The following is an 18563-nucleotide window of genomic DNA, read 5'->3' on the forward strand; positions in this document are numbered from 1 at the left end:
CTATTATTTCTACATATCCCACCATAACCCTAAAAGGAAACATAGAGGTAAAGGTTACAAAAATGTTTTATCTGCCACACCATGAAATCTGTCCTACTTGCAAGTGAAAAGTCTCCTGTAGAACCCTTTCTTGCCATCAAGAATCCAAATTAGCAACAGCTTGCAATGATAATCAGTTCATTTCAGTGTACTCAAAATGGGCTCATTATTATTAATTTTTGCCAACTCCCAAGCAATTCATGAACCATTTTTAGATTTTCAAAAAGCAGTTCATGAATCAGACAAAAAAAATTTAAAAGGAACCCATCCCACAATGAGATGATGACTCAGAGTCCTTTGCTGTAGCTGTGTCAACTGCCGAGCATCTGAAATCTGATGAGGATGGGGTTGATGGAGAAAAGGCCATGATGAGCATGAAACAATGTGTTGAATTTACATGTTAAAACTTCTTGTTGGTTTTGGCAATTTTGCTGAAGATTATTGAGAAATCCATAACATCTGGATGTGGGGGAGAAGCTCCACTAAAATGATGAAGTTTATATTGGTCGACAAGACTATAAATGGAAAAGAAAGTAGTTTCTTAACACAGCTGTTTCCAATTTTGTTAACATTTTAGTCCAAATTCATTTGAAAAAAAAAAAGAAATAACATAAAACTCTTATGTTTGAGATATACTCTACAAGTCTGACTAGATGTACACATGCTGAAGACATTCTTGACTCAAACTAGCATATCTAGAGAATGGACAAATGAGCCCTTAGTCCTAAGTCTAGGCCCTATCTGTCTCGGAAATGCATACCAGTGTAAGGCATTTAGCCGTGGAATCTGGATTTCAAAGTCAAGTAATCCTTTTAGGTTAATTTGTTTTTAAGTGAAATAAAACCATCAGACTCCTGGCACTGTCTTATGTTGCAGTACATGTCATATCTCTCGTGCCTTAGAAAACGATTTAATTTAATGGGTAGTTCATTGATTCAACCTCAAAGGAACTAAATTCTCTCTGTTCTTTCACTGACTTGGTGACTTTATATTCATCTATTCTTTCTGTGCTTTATTTTCTCCTTCTGCAAGGTGGGCAATATGCAATAAGACTTAAGAAAATATATGCAAACATGTTTCCTTGTGCTCTTGAAGGAACACTGAATAAATCAGATACGTTAATATACCTATATTTGCGTATATACATACACATGTACAGATATGCATATACATACACATACAAACATACAGATATATGTATGTATTTATTTCCATCAATGTCATTTTGGCTTCAAATTTCTCATTTTTCTGTTATTAGTCTTCTTATATCTTTTTAAAAAATATTTTACCAAGAAAAGTGGCAAACAGTTGAAAATTCCCTACTCTATTTTTTTGCCTCCTCTTTCCTTCTTTTCCTTTCCTTTTACTTTTCTTCTGTTGCAGCCCTCAATTTTTTTCTGTTTTCCTGCACAAAGAACAAAAGTGAAATAAGAACCTCAGAGATAATAGGCTCCACTCTTGTTTTCCTTTTATGGATCTCTGAAGTCATTATGCAGCTGAGTAAAGTGGGAACAGCATCTTTATAAAATGTTCTGTTAGCTTGTTGATGCTTTTTGGCTAAAGATGACTCTTAAATATTGATGACAACTACAGGTTACTTTCAGTGCTTTTATTTTCAGAATTCAAGATTTGGTAAAGGCATGAGCATACTGATATCAGATAGATTTGTTAGTTCTCTTTGACGTAAGTCAAGCCTGGGACAGCAAGATGTTTTAAAGATCATCAACAATATGATCAATACAGATTGCCAAAATCAATTCTGGAGTCTGACTCTGCCTGCTGTGAGCAGTTGTCATAATGTTCTTTGAGAAAATTGGCAAGAAATGATGAGGATTCTGTCAACAGACATCCATCAATAGAAAATAATCCCCCTGCAGACATATTACACTCCTTTTGCCTTTTCTTTGCAAATAAGTCATAAATAAGGAAATCCTGGTTAAACCTTTGTGATTAACTGACTTAATATAATAACTTAACTAAGATATTTCTTTGTTTTGAATAAATATATTAAATGAAAGTTTGCATTTCTCAATTTATAAAGTACTTCAGACTTCAGAAATAGTACCAGTACCCACCACATGAAATTTATTCAACACCTCCAGAAGTGATTTTCAAACATGGTGGTCTCTTTTCTATAGTTACAAAATTTCATACTTGGAGAGCTTATCAATGGGCTTTGGTGAGGGTCATTTTTTATTTCACAGGTTTCCACTTTGAGGAAGCTGGATATTTGTTTGACTATACCATTTTTGGCTTCACAGTTTTCCACGTAGGACACAAAGATGCTGAGAATCCATGGATTCTATGGATGATTTTCATGACGTCTATGAAATTTTAAAAATTGAGTAAGATTATTTCTGTATGTGGACACGTTTATATTGTTGATGGAGACAGGAATTCTAACAATTGTCTGATTTACCAAGAAATCTACGATTTTTTTTTAAAGGGACAATGGAAGAAGGAAAGAAGGAAAAATTGACCTGAAAATAATTTGTAAAAACTGGTTAACTTAACCCTACCTAGATATTCACTTATTTAAAAAGTAAATACTTATTAAGTGCCTATGACGTGCCATCAATGAAATATAACAATAACAAAAAAGCACCACCCTTTAAAATCTTACATTCAAGTGACAGGAGAAAGATAATAAAGCATGTTAAGTGTTAGCTGATACAGACCTAACTCATAACCCTCCAATAACTTTATTCACTTTACAATTATGGTCTTACAAAACAGTTTTATAAACTTGCTATCCACAGAAAAACGCTTTCAATTTTTCAAATATCTTCTAATATCCTGTAACATTTCTATAACCATAGGATCAATGCCTCGTTTTAAAGCATGACCCCTTATCCTGGGTACCGTTGACATTAGAGCCAGACAATTCTTTGTTATTAGTAGCTGTCCTGAGCATCTGTTTAGCAGCACCTCTGGCCTCTACCCACTAGAAGACAGTAGTGCCTACCCCAACCCAAGTTGTGACAACCAAATATGTCTCCAGAAATTGCCAAATGTCTCCTGGGTTACAAAATTCTCCCAGTTGAGAAGCACTATTCTGAAGGCTGCATCTGTTAGTAGTTCAGTGGTAATGTGGGTGGTGATGAATCCATGTTTTTATTGTTATAAGGCAGAAATCCACATTGTCCCAAAGATAATTGAATCTTGAGATAGTCAAATTTGAAATTCACCAATCTACAAGATATCTGCTAAAGAAACCATACCTTGTCCTTGAAGGGAGTTTTTTACTCTTCTTCTTCTCTCTTTTCCCTTTTATTTCTTGTTTGCTCACTTATCTTTTGTTTTAATTTCACATCTAGGCTAATAGAGAGGGCCAATTCGTAGACATTCTCTTACACAAATTTTGGTTTGAAATAATAAAATCTAGCTATGAAAAATGTAACTAATATTGGAGATATTTACCTAAAGGAAAGATGTGTAAGTAGAATCTAGAAATGCAAGAATAATAGCTTTAAAAAACTTAAAGAACTAAAGATGGATATAGATTTGTTGATATTTTTAATGCATTGAAAATCAAAATTCATAGTTATTTCAGAAATTCTGAATTTGGCAGTATTGGCCTCTTTTTACTCTGTTACTCTTATCCCTATAATAGTAACACCTCAAGTTCAGTTCCATTTAAAAGAGATGGAATATTAAAATAAGCGGAGGAAAATGAAGACAGCCAATTTAATTAGGAAGTTTAAAGGGAAGAAACAAAAGGAAGGAAGGCAAACAGAGCAGAAGATGAGAAAAAGAGGATGCAAAATGGAAATAAAGTAGTCGAGAAGATTTCTGAAACATATGGCATATGTTTATTTTGATGATTTTATCCTGGGTTTGCATTCTCTGTTAATCACACTTTCCACTCTTTAGTTTCTCCTTCAGTTCTGCTGCCTACCTAACCTCTGAATGTATTGTAGAGTTCTTGTGCAAGTTTCGTATTTGTTATCTTACTTATGTTCATAGCAACTTTCTGCTCAAGTCAAGTTTTCCATTTGTAGCTGGGTATTATGTGGCAGAGGGTGGACCAAATAAGCAAATAATTCTCTGAGATTCCCTGATGGTGTCTCCTATTTCTGAGCCTTCTATACAGAACCCATGCTATGGGGAAGGTAAAGGGATGTAAAGTCTGAGGTGAAAATTTTGTTCTAATACTTCTCTCTGTTTTAGTTAATATTCTGAATAACCTAATTTAAGGTCTCAAAGAACCCTGGACTTGGAATCAAAATGCTTGGTCCTTAAATTCTATTTCTTGGAATCTACACTAAAAATAAGAAAAATAAAACAAGTCCTATGAATAAAGACAACCGAAGCAATATTATTTATAAAGGAACAGAATTGGAAGAAACCTACATTTTCAATAATAAGGAAATGGATAATCAAATGATGGTAGACATATACCATGCAGCCATTAAAAATACTGGTAGTGACATCTAAAATTAAGTAACACAATTTTAATAGAACAAAGCAAGATATGTTATACCACAGTATAATAAAAAGTATATAAATAAAAGCATTTATTTAAAATGAAATTACAAGTTTGATGGCAACACTTTTGCTAGGTAACGTTACTGTGGGTACCACTTACCCTTTCAACTTTTCTATATTTTCAAGATTTTTAAAATAAAAGCAAAGCAAAATAAAAGTAACTAAATAAAAGATTAATGACCAGCAAAGAAAAATAATTCTGAGTTTACAAAACACTAACTGCAGGAAAAAGTGTGTAAGACCTATCAGAAACTTTTACAATTGAGCTGGATGAAGGAGGGAGAACAAAAGTTGTGTAGAAATAAAAGTTGTGTAGAAACAAAAATATGTACAAATATTTAAAATGCAGTTAATGGGTTCTGAGAAGGATAATGAGTTAGTTGGGAAGAAGGATAAAAACAAGTGTGTTTTTCAGAGGAAAAAAATTATTTTTTACCCAAACACATTTCTACATTATTCAAATTTAATGTTCTACTACCAGATATTGAATACTTTATTATCTGGGCAGACAGAGAAGAGGATAAAAGGGTTTTATTTTTCTTTGCTTCCTTCACTCCGTTTGGCTATTGCTGTTGACCTCACGTCTGGAGAGATTCACACTGCAAGAAAGATATTAAGATTTCATAAATGAAATTAAATAAATACATATTCATAAAATTTAGAGAATTATCTGGCACAGAATAAGTGTTATTCAAACCTTTGTTATATAAATACTCTACTTTTGAGTAGCCTAACAGATTGCATAAACCATCCTTAAAAATCAACTCCTTAGGACTAAGTACCAGAAAGTAATTTGTAAATATTATACTTTGCCTAATGCTTTACAACAATCACAAAATTAAAAGGATACACAGCAAATTACTTTTAAAATTTTTCTTTCATTAGACTCAGAAAAATGAAAATGGGTATATTCCAATTTGCATTTTTTAAAATGAACAGGCACACTATCTTTAAAGCTACTGTAAATTACCAGCTTAATAATGACAAAGAATGTGTATAGCTATTTATTCTTCTGTTCAGTAAAAAAAATATAGTAACCATGGCAACTACCAAATCTCATAGTATGTATGCTACCTCTATGATCACTTTTTATAATAAAGACATGAGTAATATATCATCTAGGTTCTGGTATTAAATGTGTTGAAATGCCTTCAAACATACCCATTGCTGATATACATATTTACCATGTTTAATTCCCTTAGCTCTGACATCAACTATACCTTCAATTTTAACATTTTTGCATTTTAGCTATAGTCTGAATATATAACCATGTGTATTAAATCTGAAAATTGTAAAATTAGAATCAACATCCCAAATTTCTCAATGACTGACAATTGACTTTCCCTGAGCTCTACAGAAATACATAAAACGTAATTTTTCCTTAAAGAATGTGAAATTGAGTTCCAATTTTTTGTAAAAATTTTTTTTCTATTAGAAAACCTACTGTTTATATTTTCATAAATTAAAAATAAGTTTGTATTAGAAGTTGATCAATATAATGTTTTCAAGTATTTTATGCTCCTGTTATATTTAATGCAAGTTCCATTTATGAGACACCTTAAGCAATACAGAAGTGCAACATTTGTTCACAGGTTTTATTTAGACAAAATGGTATGCACCCCTCTGGTGAACCTAAGCCTTAGAAAGTCTTGGGAATAGAAACCCATGTCCCACCAGTTTATTTAGCTGGAGCTTAGAAGGAGAATTGATTCATGTTTTGTCATGTTGAGAGGTGAAGCCGGCTGCACTTCTGGGTCAGGTGGGGACTTGGAGAACGTTTCTGTCTAGCTAAAGGATTGTAAACGCACCAATCAACACTCTGTGTCTAGCTAAATGTTTGTAAATACACCAATCAGCACTCTGTAAAAACGCACCAATCAGTGTTCTGTAAAATGGACCAATCAGCACTCTGTAAAATGGACCAATCAGCAGAACGTGGGCAGGGCCAAATAAGGGAATAAAAGCTGGCCACCAGAGACAGCAGCAGTAATCCACTGGGGTACGCTTCTGCGCTGTGGAGGGTTTGTTCTTTTGCTCTTCACAGTAAATCTTGCTAATGCTCACTTTTTGGGTCCACACTACTTTTATGAACTGTAACACTCACTGCGAAGGTCTTTAGCTTAACTCCTGAAGCCAGCAAGACCACGAATCCACTGGGAGGCATGAACAACTCCTGACCCGCCACCTTAAAGAGCTGTAACACTCACTGTGAAGGTCTGCGGCTTCACTCCTGAAGTCAGCGAGACCACGAACCCACCAGAAGGAAGAAACTCCCCACACATCTGAACATCTGAAGGAACAAACTCCCGACACTCCATCTTTAAGAACTGTAACACTCACCGTGAGGGTCTGCAGCTTCATTCTTGAAGTCAGCAAGACCAAGAACCCACCAGAAGAAACCAATTCCGGCCACAGTGTCTCCTTGGCTTACTGTGGAAAAACTCCAGGGGAGATTATTCTCTGAAAAATCTTACCAGGTATGTAAGAAGGCTTGGACCCCCAGGTTGCTCATAGGACCCTTTTAATAAGAATGTAACTTAACTGAATTATGGTTAACTTCCTCTCTTCCCCAAACAGGAACTACAATGAAGAAAATTTAAAAATTTTCACAAATTATAAAATAATTTTAATCATCATAGATGCCCAGTGGTTTTGAATTGGGCCACTTTTTTGTTTGATTTTTTTGACTTTTCTATGAAAAAGGAAGAGCTTTATTACATTTAATTTTTAATGAAACTATGTAAGTTACTGTTATAACAATTTAATGGCATATTTAAATGAATCATGTATACCCTTCATTATTGCAAAACCAAGGTCAGGAATCAGTAAGAATAAGAAAATATTGCTGGGTGTGGTGGCTCACGCCTGTAATCCCAGAACTTTGGGAGGCTGTTGTGGGCAGATCACGAGGTCAGGAGATCGAGACCATCCTGGCTATCATGGTGAAACCCCGTCAGTACTAAAAATACAAAAAAAAAAAAAAAAAAATTAGCCAGGTGTGGTGGTGGGTGCCCATAGTCCCAGCTACTTGGGAGGTTGAGGCAGGAGAATGGCATGAACCCAGGAGACGGAGTTTGCAGCGAGCCAAGATTGCGCCACTGCACTCCAGCCTGGGCGACAGAGCTAGACTCTGTCTCAAAAAAAAAAAAAAGAAAAGAAAAAATAAAATATTTATTATGTCAAACTTTCCAGGTGCCTTCAATGCCAATTTACTATAATGCCTGTTTACTCACTGCCCTTGGAAAAAGGGTCCCTTTTATTGTTTCACTAAATGCAGTGTGTGTGTGTGTGTGTGTGTGTGTGAAGAGACAGAAATTTAAGTGTCACCTTCAAGAACTTACAAAATTTGCAACATTCTGTATTTAACCATTGTTTTCTTTTACAAATAGAAAAATTGTAGGGCAAAAGAAAACTGACATCAAAAGTATAGAAAGCCCTTCTTCTCTGGCACCCTTTTTTCCTCCAGAAATTCCATAAATTTATTTATTCAATTTACCCAATAATTTGGAGTTTGCCTAGTGCTTTCATAGACATAATTCCATGTGATGTTTACCATACTGGTAGGGTTCATATTATTTGTTTTTTATTTCTGTTTTCCAAGATTTAAAGAGGTTATAGTAAGGAGAGCAAGAGGATAAGAACTAGAGATGGTGTACAAGGATTGCAGGGGAAGTAATAAGAAAGAAGAAAGGTGAATGAAATGAGACAGAAAAATAGTCCACAAACTTTAAACAAGTGGGCAGAGACCAACAGTTGACAGTTACGAGGTATGATTCTCGTGTTTGTGCAAGAGGAAGCAGAGAACGAAACTGGGTGCATAGTGGACTTGAGGATGGGAGAACCTAGAAACAGCCATCAAGTCTTCAGTGGGAAGCAGGCGGAGAAGAGCAGCTGAAAACAGGAGGGATGTGTGCTTCCCAGTACCAGGTGAAGCAGGGGCTGGTGGTAAGTGGGTCTACAAGGCTGAGGCAGAACAGCATCTGTGAATTATCAAACTGACCCTTCAAGCTTCCATTTCAGAACCAGGTACCACACAGGAGAGAAATTTAAGAGATGGAATAAAAAATGAGGAGGAATAGGGGCAAGAGGTACAGATGAGGAAAGGGAAGGTCCAGAACTGTGATGCCAGTAAAGTAGCCAATAGCACCAAGTCACTACTGAGCACTTCAGTTGACACTTGTCTGAATTGAGATGTGCTATAAGTATAAAATACACATCATATATGAAAGACTTAGAATAAAAAATGCAAAGTATCTTATTAATATTTTTAAAATACTTGATTACGTGTTAAAATGATGGTATTTTGAATATACTGGATTATATAAAATGTATTAAGTTAATTTCATCTTTTTCCATTTTTTTCAATGTGACTACTAAAAATTTTAAACAACATATGTGCCTTATATTTTTGGCTCTTATTATATTTCTGTTGGACAAATTGGTCTAAATCAGAGAGGTAAGCAAACTATAGCTTGTGGGCCAAATCCAACCTGTTGTTTGGTTATGTTCTAATAGACATTATTTAAAAAACATTCTAATTCGTTTGAGTGTCTCCTGTGGCTGTAAAAGGGCAGAGTTGAGTAGTTGTGTCAGAGACTGTATGGTTTGCAAAGCCTAAAATATTTACTATATGGCCTTTTACAGAAAGTTTGCCGACCTCTGGTATAAACAAGTGGAGGAAGAAAACAGCCAGAAAATCTCAAAAAGTAAGCCAACCGGCCAGGTGCGGTGGCTCACACCTGTAATCCCAGCACTTTGGGAGGCCGAGGCGGGCGGATCACCAGGTCAGGAGATCGAGACCATCCTGGCTAACATGCTGAAACCCCGTCTCTACTAAAAATACAAAAAAATTAGCCGAGCGTGGTGGCGGGCGCCTGTAGTCCCAGCTACTGGGGAGGCTGAAGCAGGAGAATGGCGTGAACCCGGGAGGTGGAGCTTGCAGTGAGCCGAGATCGAGCCACTGCACTCCAGCCTGGGCGACTGGGCAAGACTCTGTCTCAAAAAAAATAAAAAAATAAAAAGTAAGCCAACCTATTTCCAAATACTATACAAAAACAGTAAAAAAGAAAGCTCTTGGAAATTAGAAAAACTTCCCTAAACCCCACTTCATTTTAGAAGTTTGGCAAAATTAATTTCATGTAATTTGTAACATATAAAAATCTAGGTCAAATCCCATACAAAATTATTATATAAAGAAAGATAATAAAGAGCAGAAAAATATCCCGCATCAAAAAGACAAAGTCACAAAACAGAATCAACCTGAAACTAATACTTGAAAATGAACTAAAAGGCAAAGAAAATGATCTAATAAATGCAAAGACATAAATCAGTATTAGAAATGTTCAGAAATGTATGAATGAACTCCAGAAATAATTGGAAGTAAAACAAAAAATCACTTTTAAAATAAAGATGGAACTAGGAAGAACACAGAATAATTAAATGCAACTGATAGTGTGTCTTAAAAACATAGAAGGTGAAAAATGAAAAAAATTAAATAGAAATAAAAGAAATAATCAAGGGACAGTAATAAATATTGAAGAGGTGAAAACGCACAAAAAATGTATAAGGTAACTCTTGTATAATCTGACAATCTCAAGTCTAAGCTGCGGGCTTATAAAACAAATTGGGAACAAATATTCTTGAGGTCATTCGACTAGTGAAGACCTGAGATTAAAATTCCCCACTCTCTTTCTGAATGCTCATACATATACAGGCTAATGTAATAGAAATGGGCCTTTTGAAAGAGCTCAAGACTATTGGAGCACACGCAGCCTTTTAACACAAAAAGTACTGTGGAATCTAAAAATGTCAAACTCATAGAAACAGTGAGTAGAATGGTGGATACCAGAGGCTGGGAAGTAGGGGAATAGGGAGATGCTGTTTAAAGGGTACAAAGTTTCAGTTAGACAGGAAGAACATATTTTTGAGACCTATGGCACAGTGTGGTGCCTATAATTAATAGTAATGTATTGTATATTTAAATATTGCTAAGAGTATATTTCAAATGATAAATGGGGTGATTGATATGTTAATTAGCTTAATTTAATCATTCTACATTGTACACATATATCAAAACATAACATTGCACCCTATAAATATGTACGATTATAATTTATCAGTTAAATATATATACATATATATATTAGTAATAAGATACCAAAAATAGGCATGAAGGAAAGTCTTTGCAGTGCAAAGATTGGCTTGTCTTAGTAAGTCAAGGACAAACTATCATGAGTGCCTGATTTTTCCTCCTCTTCTACTTTCAGAATACAAAGCACTCCACTTGTTATTTAGCAGGAGAGTATAGCAGAGCATAAAATTTTTCATGCCACAAACCAGGAAAGGAAGTGGAACTTAGGATAAGGGATAGTGAAAGTGTCTAGCAGTTTCAAAGTGTTCTAAGGAAGGGGAAGAAGGAAGAGAAGAAAACAAGAGAAAAGTCCCAAAGGACACACTTAGGGAGAACGCAAGAGTTCAGAGAGAACTGTCCCATTCTCCATGGCTTGAGGCACAGGGCTAAATTTAATAAAGTAAATATTCTACTATGACCTTCCATACCTTTCTGGTATCTACTAATGAAGTCTTTATTAGGATAAAATCTAATGAAGAATGATGAAAACTTCTTTTGGGCTCTTTGGGTATGCTTGACCAACTAAGTGAGAATGCATTTTTTTTTTTTTTTTTTGCAGGTAGTGTCGAAGAACACTAATAATATCCCCTGTAGTCATTCCTTATTCTTAGTAATAAAATACGTTTTAACATAAATTAAGTTTTAACAGGGCACATTGCTGTCCAGGATAAGATGATACTTCCCTGCCTCCTTTGCAGCAAGCAATGGCCATGTGACTAAGTTCTGCCCCATGAGATGTAAGCAAAGAAACGTGTGACTTCTTAGCTATGCCCTTAAAAGAAGCTTCTTGCCCCCCACTTTATATTTCATCCTTGCTACAGACTTGGGAACAGAGCAGGTAGGACTTAAGAAAGTGACAGGGAAGTAATATAAATGATCTGTGGAGTCATTCTACTTCACTCGGCCACCTGCCAGGTCAAAGTTTTCAGTGAGGGATTAATAATATTCTCTTTTGTAAAAGCCACTATTATTTTGGCCTCTATTGAAACTGCTGAACACATATTCTAGCTCATATACTGCTGATCTTTTATGATTCAGGCCTAGCACTTGGGCTATAAGAGATTATTGGATGGTAGCAGGAGCCAGTTACCCCCAATTCAAACTACACTGCAGCACTGAACCAAATGGCACCTCAGCATGGCAGCCACCTCTTAGCAGAAGAGTGGGGAAGAATGAAATTTGACTCAGCAGCAGTAATAAGGGTGCATGAAGTAAGCTGACGTTGGGAAAAAGACATGATAGAGAAAGTTGTGATCCTTGAACTGTTTGGACCTGATTGGCATCTATGGTATAGAAACAGATGATTTAATTGAAGAGTAGGTGGTATGCTAAGTGAAGCTGAGATCTAAGGGCATTTTCAAACCCCATGATTAAAATAGAACTCCTCTGCCTCTGTCCAGCAGTATTCAAGAGGAGGTGGGCCCTCTGTCTTTGGGAGAGAGACATGTAGTTGGACTTGAAGGCAGGGTAAGAATTTGTCTCATCTCATAAAAATGGGCTCACATGGGGTTAGAGGGTGCTGTTTTTGTGAGTAGCATCGGCTTAGACCCTCATGTTGTCTTTACAATTGTAAGTCATGGAAAAGGAGCAGCACCTTATTATGAGAGGACTTGAAAGTTGTTATAGGGAGTAAGTATAGTAGACTAGCTTTTTCTTACAGTTCGCACCCCCGTCTCTTCCCTGGAGCCTGGTGCCTTCTCAAGCTAGAGTTTGGGAAGAAAGACTTTTGAACTATATCTCAAAGCAGAAAAAAAATAGATATTTTCCTGCAATAATTCAGTATAGGAGATATACTAGTAGGAGATCCAATCAAAAATGTGAAAGATATGATTGTCAAATATTGCAAATTGATGCTATAGTGCTATAAAGACTGCAAAGACCTCTGTTTAACTCTTCATGTGTCATTCTCCAGTCCCTATCCAGTAGTGGAAACTGACAGAGCATATACTGACTGCCAGTCAGGCTTAGGTCCATACTCAAAGGATGGCAAAAGACAATGGCAGATGGAGAGAGGGGCAAGGAGAGAACAAGAAAAAGGACTGTGGTACTGGGTTGAAATTATTTGATGTATTTTCAGACTATCTTGATGGTTCTCTTTTGAATGCAATCTCATTTTTCAATGTTTCTTAAAAATGTAACATTTGTAACTGAATACAAAACTTGAACTCTGAACAGTACAGAACACAGCACACTATCAATTCTTATAATCTTGACACTATACTTTTAATAGAATATTACAATGTTAGAGTCAGAAAATATTTTAGGGACAATAAAACATCCAATTCAACCCTTACTCTTGCAACCCTCGTTTTACAGGCTAATATATGGAGAGCCAGAGTCAAGCAACTTGCACAAAGGCTGGTATCTATGTAACAATAGAGTGGGAATAAGAATTCAAGTCCCCAAATTATGTAACAGTTGCCTTAATTAATGCTAAGATCATGTTTATTTCTTCCAAAATTGTAGGACTTATATATAGCTTAAGATTAACTAAAACACCTTTTTAAATTTCATTTAGCCAATGACACATAAAGTCAATACCTAACAGTAGTTACTTGGCAAACGGTGGTACAATTGAAAATGTACCCTCTCTAATGGAAAGACATAAATCAGTATTAGAAATGCTCAGAAATGTATGAATGAACTCCAAACATAATTAGACATAAAAGAAAAAAATTGCCCTTAAAATAAAGACTAAACTAGAAAGAACACAAAATAATTAAATAAAACTGATAGTGTGCCTTAAAAGACATAGAAGGTGAAAAACAAAGTTTAAAAACTTCAAAAATAGAAAATAGGAAAGATTCAAGAGACAGTACCACCATTTTCAATTGTACCACCATTTGCCAAGTAACTGCTGTTAGATATTGGCTTTATGTTTATTTAAATAAAAACTGTACTTTTAGAGTAAAAAACACACAATTATAACAAGTACTGACTCTGACTTCATAAAACTTTACAAATGCTTTTATACTATAAAGTAACGCTTGCAATAGATATATGTATGTATGTATGTATGTATTTTGTATTTATTTATTTATTTTTTTGAGACGGAGTCTTGCTCTGTCACCCAGGCTGGAGTGCAGTGGCGCGATCTCGTCTCACTGCAAGCTCCACCTCCCAGGTTCACGCCATTCTCCTGCCTCAGCCTCCTGAGTAGCTGGGACTACAGGCACCCACTACCACACCCGGCTAATTTTTTGTATTTTTAGTAGAGACGGGGTTTCACTGTATTAGCCAGGATGGTCTCGATCTCCTGACCTCATGATCCACCCGCCTCGGCCTCCCAAAGTGCTGTGATTACAGGTGTGAGCCACTGTGCCCAGCCGATATATGTATTTATATTCATAAGTTAGTCAGGGACTGAACAGCATTGTATTTGCTGACATTCCTGTGACAGCAAAGGTGTCTCTATCACTATCTAGAACTTTAGAATAAACACCTAGGTCCAAATCTATCCTTACCTATTTATATGCATGTATAACATTTTAAACTCATGCTCTCCAGTTGATAGGGGACATTCACATATGTCAAACCAATCCTCATTAAAACTTGTATCATTAGCCTCTTTTTCTATACAAAAAATTAATATTACCTAGTTTATATAGCCAGTTAACTGTGAACTAAAACTAATTTATCTGACTCCAAATAAAATCTCATACACTTCTAAAAAAGCTAAAGGCTATTGTAAAAATCTATAAAATACAAAAACAATGGAAGAAAACAATAGAATGAAAAACCACATAACCCGTGTTCCTTTCTCAAGTCTCAAAACAGTGCTATAATGTGCCTCCCTTGTTTCTCTTCGTGTCTCTTTGCATCTTATAGAGATATTTGAAAGGTCTTATATACCTTTTCTCATCCAGTTATCTCTAATCTCCCCCACAAAGGTAACTACTATCTTAAATTTAGTGTTTATCATCAGCAGACATATTTTTATACCTTTACATTTGGTAATTTTAAAACAGGAATCACATAAATATATGTTTTTAAAATGTATACACATGGTATCCTACCACTCTGCTTTATATTATGATTCATCCAAGTAAGATTTTTCCAATTTACACAGCATAAATTTATTCATTTTACATGCTGCATAATATTCCTTTGAGCAAATTTATTTATTGTTCTATTAATGTAAATTTAGATGTTGGCAATTTTCACTATTATAAAATGGCTACAAATGAATACTCTTCTACCTGATCTGAAGCTGTTTCTTTACATTATATTTGTATATCCAGTTTTAAACTTTCTGAATCATAAGGCACAGGCTATTTCAGTTTCTCTAGAAATGGCCAAATTGCTGTCTCATTTGGCATTACCAACTAGCACTAGCACCCAATGATCATATTATGTTTTTTTCTTTTTGAGATGGAGTCTCACTCTGTTGCCCAGGCTGGAGTGCAGTGGCGCAATCTCGGCTCACTGCAGACTACATCCTCTGCCTCCCAGGTTCAAATGATTCTTTTGCCTCAGTCTCCTGAGAAGCTGGGATTACAGGCATGCGCCACCACACCCAGCTAATTTTTGTATTTTTAGTAGAGATGGGGTTTCATCATGTTGGCGAGGCTGGTCTTGAACTCCCGACCTTAGGTGATCCCCCCGCCTTGGTGTCCTAAAGCGCTGGAGTTACAGGCATGCGCCACCACGCCCGGCCTCATATTATGTTCTTTATACCATCATTTAAACATAATTCAAAGAAGTACATGATTGTGTTTTAACACTCTAGGACACTATATGAACTTTTAAATATTCCTTACAAATCAGTTCGTTCTTCTTCTTTTGCAGAGCAGAAAGATATCGAGGGTAAATTAAGACAATTACAAGAACTTACAAAATATAAGGGTTTCACATCTATTGAAAAGCCACATAAATGTAGAATATTTTCTGGGTATATTGGAAGGGAAATGAAACCAAATCTTCTTCTTTGTTACAGTTATTTTTATTACTTCTTGTCATTTAGTAGTTTTGTGTATTTTTGCACAATGTAAGGTAATTCAAAAATAGAATATGAAATGAAACTATATACTTTCCATACAAGTCTATGTAAAATTTCTATATATTAAAGCACTGAGAAATTATTAAAACATGTTTGCATTTAACCTGTACTTAATATTCAACTCTGTAACTGAAAGTTAAGTTAGTAAAAATTTTATTTTCACATATAAAGCATAATTGTAAATTTTTCCTCCCATGTTTCTCTCTTTTTATGATATGTTTTTCAAAATGAGTACTTGAGGAATAAAGATATAGACCACATAGGCATTTCTCTCTGCTTAGAAGAGACACATTTAGGAAATGAGAAAGAAATGAACCAAAATAAGGAGTTTTCACAAGTGCTCTGAATAAAGCATAGGATGCTTCAGCATGCATATGCTAGCAAATGCTATCACATTAACTCAATATTCTAGACGAGTTTTATCCTAAACAATTTCTCCTACCCTACCTTCCTAACTGTTCAAAGGCCTGTATGCATAATATTCTCTGTATTATCTATTCTATTCAGATATCATCCTTCAAGTATCTTGAAATGATTGTAATAGCAAATGGCTGACTTTTTAAAATGCTAAATCAGTGATAGCTTTGGTAGTGTGCCATCATTATGTTACAGACATTACAGACACTGATGTATAACTCAGATGTTTAGAACATAGAACTATTGCTTCTCATTATTGCCTTTCTTTCAATTTAATGTAATTGTATATTCAAAAAAGCACGTTATCTGTTATTTTTATCTATGCTGTATATTGTTTTAGATGTCTTTGCCTTTATGTTTTGCCAAAAATAATTGTTCTTCACTAGTAACACAAATGAAGACATTGTGACTCTTACCACCTCAATATCATCCATGATGTCAACTACTGTTCTCTGTTCTTTTGTTTTATTATCAAACCAAAAGGGAAACACTAATCTGGCCTTCTCCATTTATAGCACAGGTGCTATTTCTCTCATTTCAGGTGTGCAAAAAGTATTATTACAATCTTGAATAATATTATATCAGGAAAGAGAGTTAAATTGTTTGAAAACATTGAAAAATGCAATGGCTTGTCATGGAGGAATGTAAATTAAAAATAAAAAAACTCCAAACTGGTAAATACATATGCAATAGATATAAAAAGAGGTGCATAATGTCTTTAGGTGGTATTTATAGAAATATAATCTCTTCTGAAATATTTTGAAGACTGGATGAAATTTTATCTTCATTTCTCTGAATTAAACAATCATTTTAATATATATCAAAGTTTAAAAGTTTTCTTATTGTAAATTTTCTACACTTACTTTAATTACATATTGTGTTAAACGATTTTAATTTCCAACATTAAACAATATTCAATAATTGCTTGAGTTAAAATTTTCACATTTTCACAATTAAGTAGAAAATATGTGGAGAGCCTATCTCTTTCACTCATATGTCTTTCGTTATAAATATTTTTAACTTTTGGCATAGAATGTTAAATGAACAACTGACTTTGTAAGTAGCTAACTTCACAAGGCAGGCAAATTACTAAAAATGACAATTTAAAAATCATCTCATTTGAAAAACTGTTCCAATATTTATTTACTGTATGGTAGTTTACCAATTATTTGTAATTTTAGAAGTGTTAAATACGATTTTAGAGAAACCACAGTACTAGCCCTGGCTGTCACTGCCAGTGTATTTTAGGAAAATGATGTAATGTCTTTATTTTAAAAAGTATGCAACCAAGAGTTGCCGTGATGATGGTACCATCTGGTTGTGGCCGGTATAGGATACTATATGACCAAAACCCTCACTACTGTTGTCTTTCTACTCTCTCAGAGAAAAGAAAATCAGACAAATGATGTGCTCTCATTTATTCTTCACTTTAATCCTAAACTAAGTAATTCCATTTCTGAAGTCCTTTTATCACATGGACATATATACCTCTATAACTACAGAGGTTTCTGACTTAATGATGTTTCGACTTATGATTTTTTAAGTTTACAGTGGTGCCAAAAAGACATGAATTCAATATGTTCCTCAACTTAACGATTAGGTTACATCCTGATAAACCTATCATAAACTGGAAATACCATTAAGTCTAAAATGCATTTTCAACTTACTATATTTTTTATTTATGATGGGCTTATAAGGGTATAACCTCATCGTAAGTTGAGGAGCATCTGTATCTTATTTACTCCTTTTTTCCCTAGGCCTTGAATACTCACCTAAGAAAAGTCCCTTTCCCCTTTCTCTGTAGCCTTCCCTTCTGCTGGTGCTGCTGCTGCTGCTGCTGCTTTCTCTTCTTTTTCTCCTTGCCCAAACAAATCTAATCTAGTCTGATAATGCATATAAGCCTTCTCGTGTCAAGGAAATAGAAACCCAAAGTGTTTCACTATAATGAGACAAAATAGAGAACCAGTGCCATTGACTTCTGTCACCTTGGCTATCCCCAGAAGTCTCTTTTGCATGCCTCAGGTATCTCTCTTGTCCTTGCTGTCATTCATTCTCCTTCCTCTCACTCAGTAAACATTTCTTAAGCCCTGTGCACTCACATTGAGTTACTCAATGACAATATCATAATGACTAAGGTAAGATTCCTGACCAAAAAATAGAAAATCAATGCATTTAATAACTCATTTTCAATGTGACCAATTTTCAATCTTGCTGACAATAATACTACTTTGTTTCATTATTTTTTCAGAGCAAATAAAATTTACTGAAGTTATATCATGGGTTAAATAGGTTGTGTGATAGCTGGCAATTGTTTGCATTATTTATATAGCATTGTTTTTACTGGGAAAATAGTCTGAATCTCAATCCACTGCATAAAAACGTGGCTGGGAACACTTCCCACCTATAATGCAGCCTGCCTGTAATATCGTGAACTTTAAATTGCACCTTTTCTCAGAAGGATTCAAATATCTCCATGTGTAACATCACTGG

General features: G+C 35.0%; 1 long non-coding RNA gene across 1 annotated transcript in view; it reads right to left on the minus strand.

The window, feature by feature from the left end:
* Positions 1-3498: 3498 nt before the first annotated feature.
* LOC117975788 (uncharacterized) overlaps positions 3499-18563 on the minus strand; it is a 243211-nt gene continuing 228146 nt past the window's right edge. Inside the window, exon 8 of the long non-coding RNA XR_008620826.3 lies at positions 3499-5126. This is a non-coding gene — a long non-coding RNA (uncharacterized LOC117975788). The remainder of the gene's footprint in view (positions 5127-18563) is intronic.

This window comes from Pan paniscus, chromosome 15, assembly GCF_029289425.2.
Source record: "Pan paniscus chromosome 15, NHGRI_mPanPan1-v2.0_pri, whole genome shotgun sequence".
Classification (NCBI taxonomy): domain Eukaryota; kingdom Metazoa; phylum Chordata; class Mammalia; order Primates; family Hominidae; genus Pan; species Pan paniscus.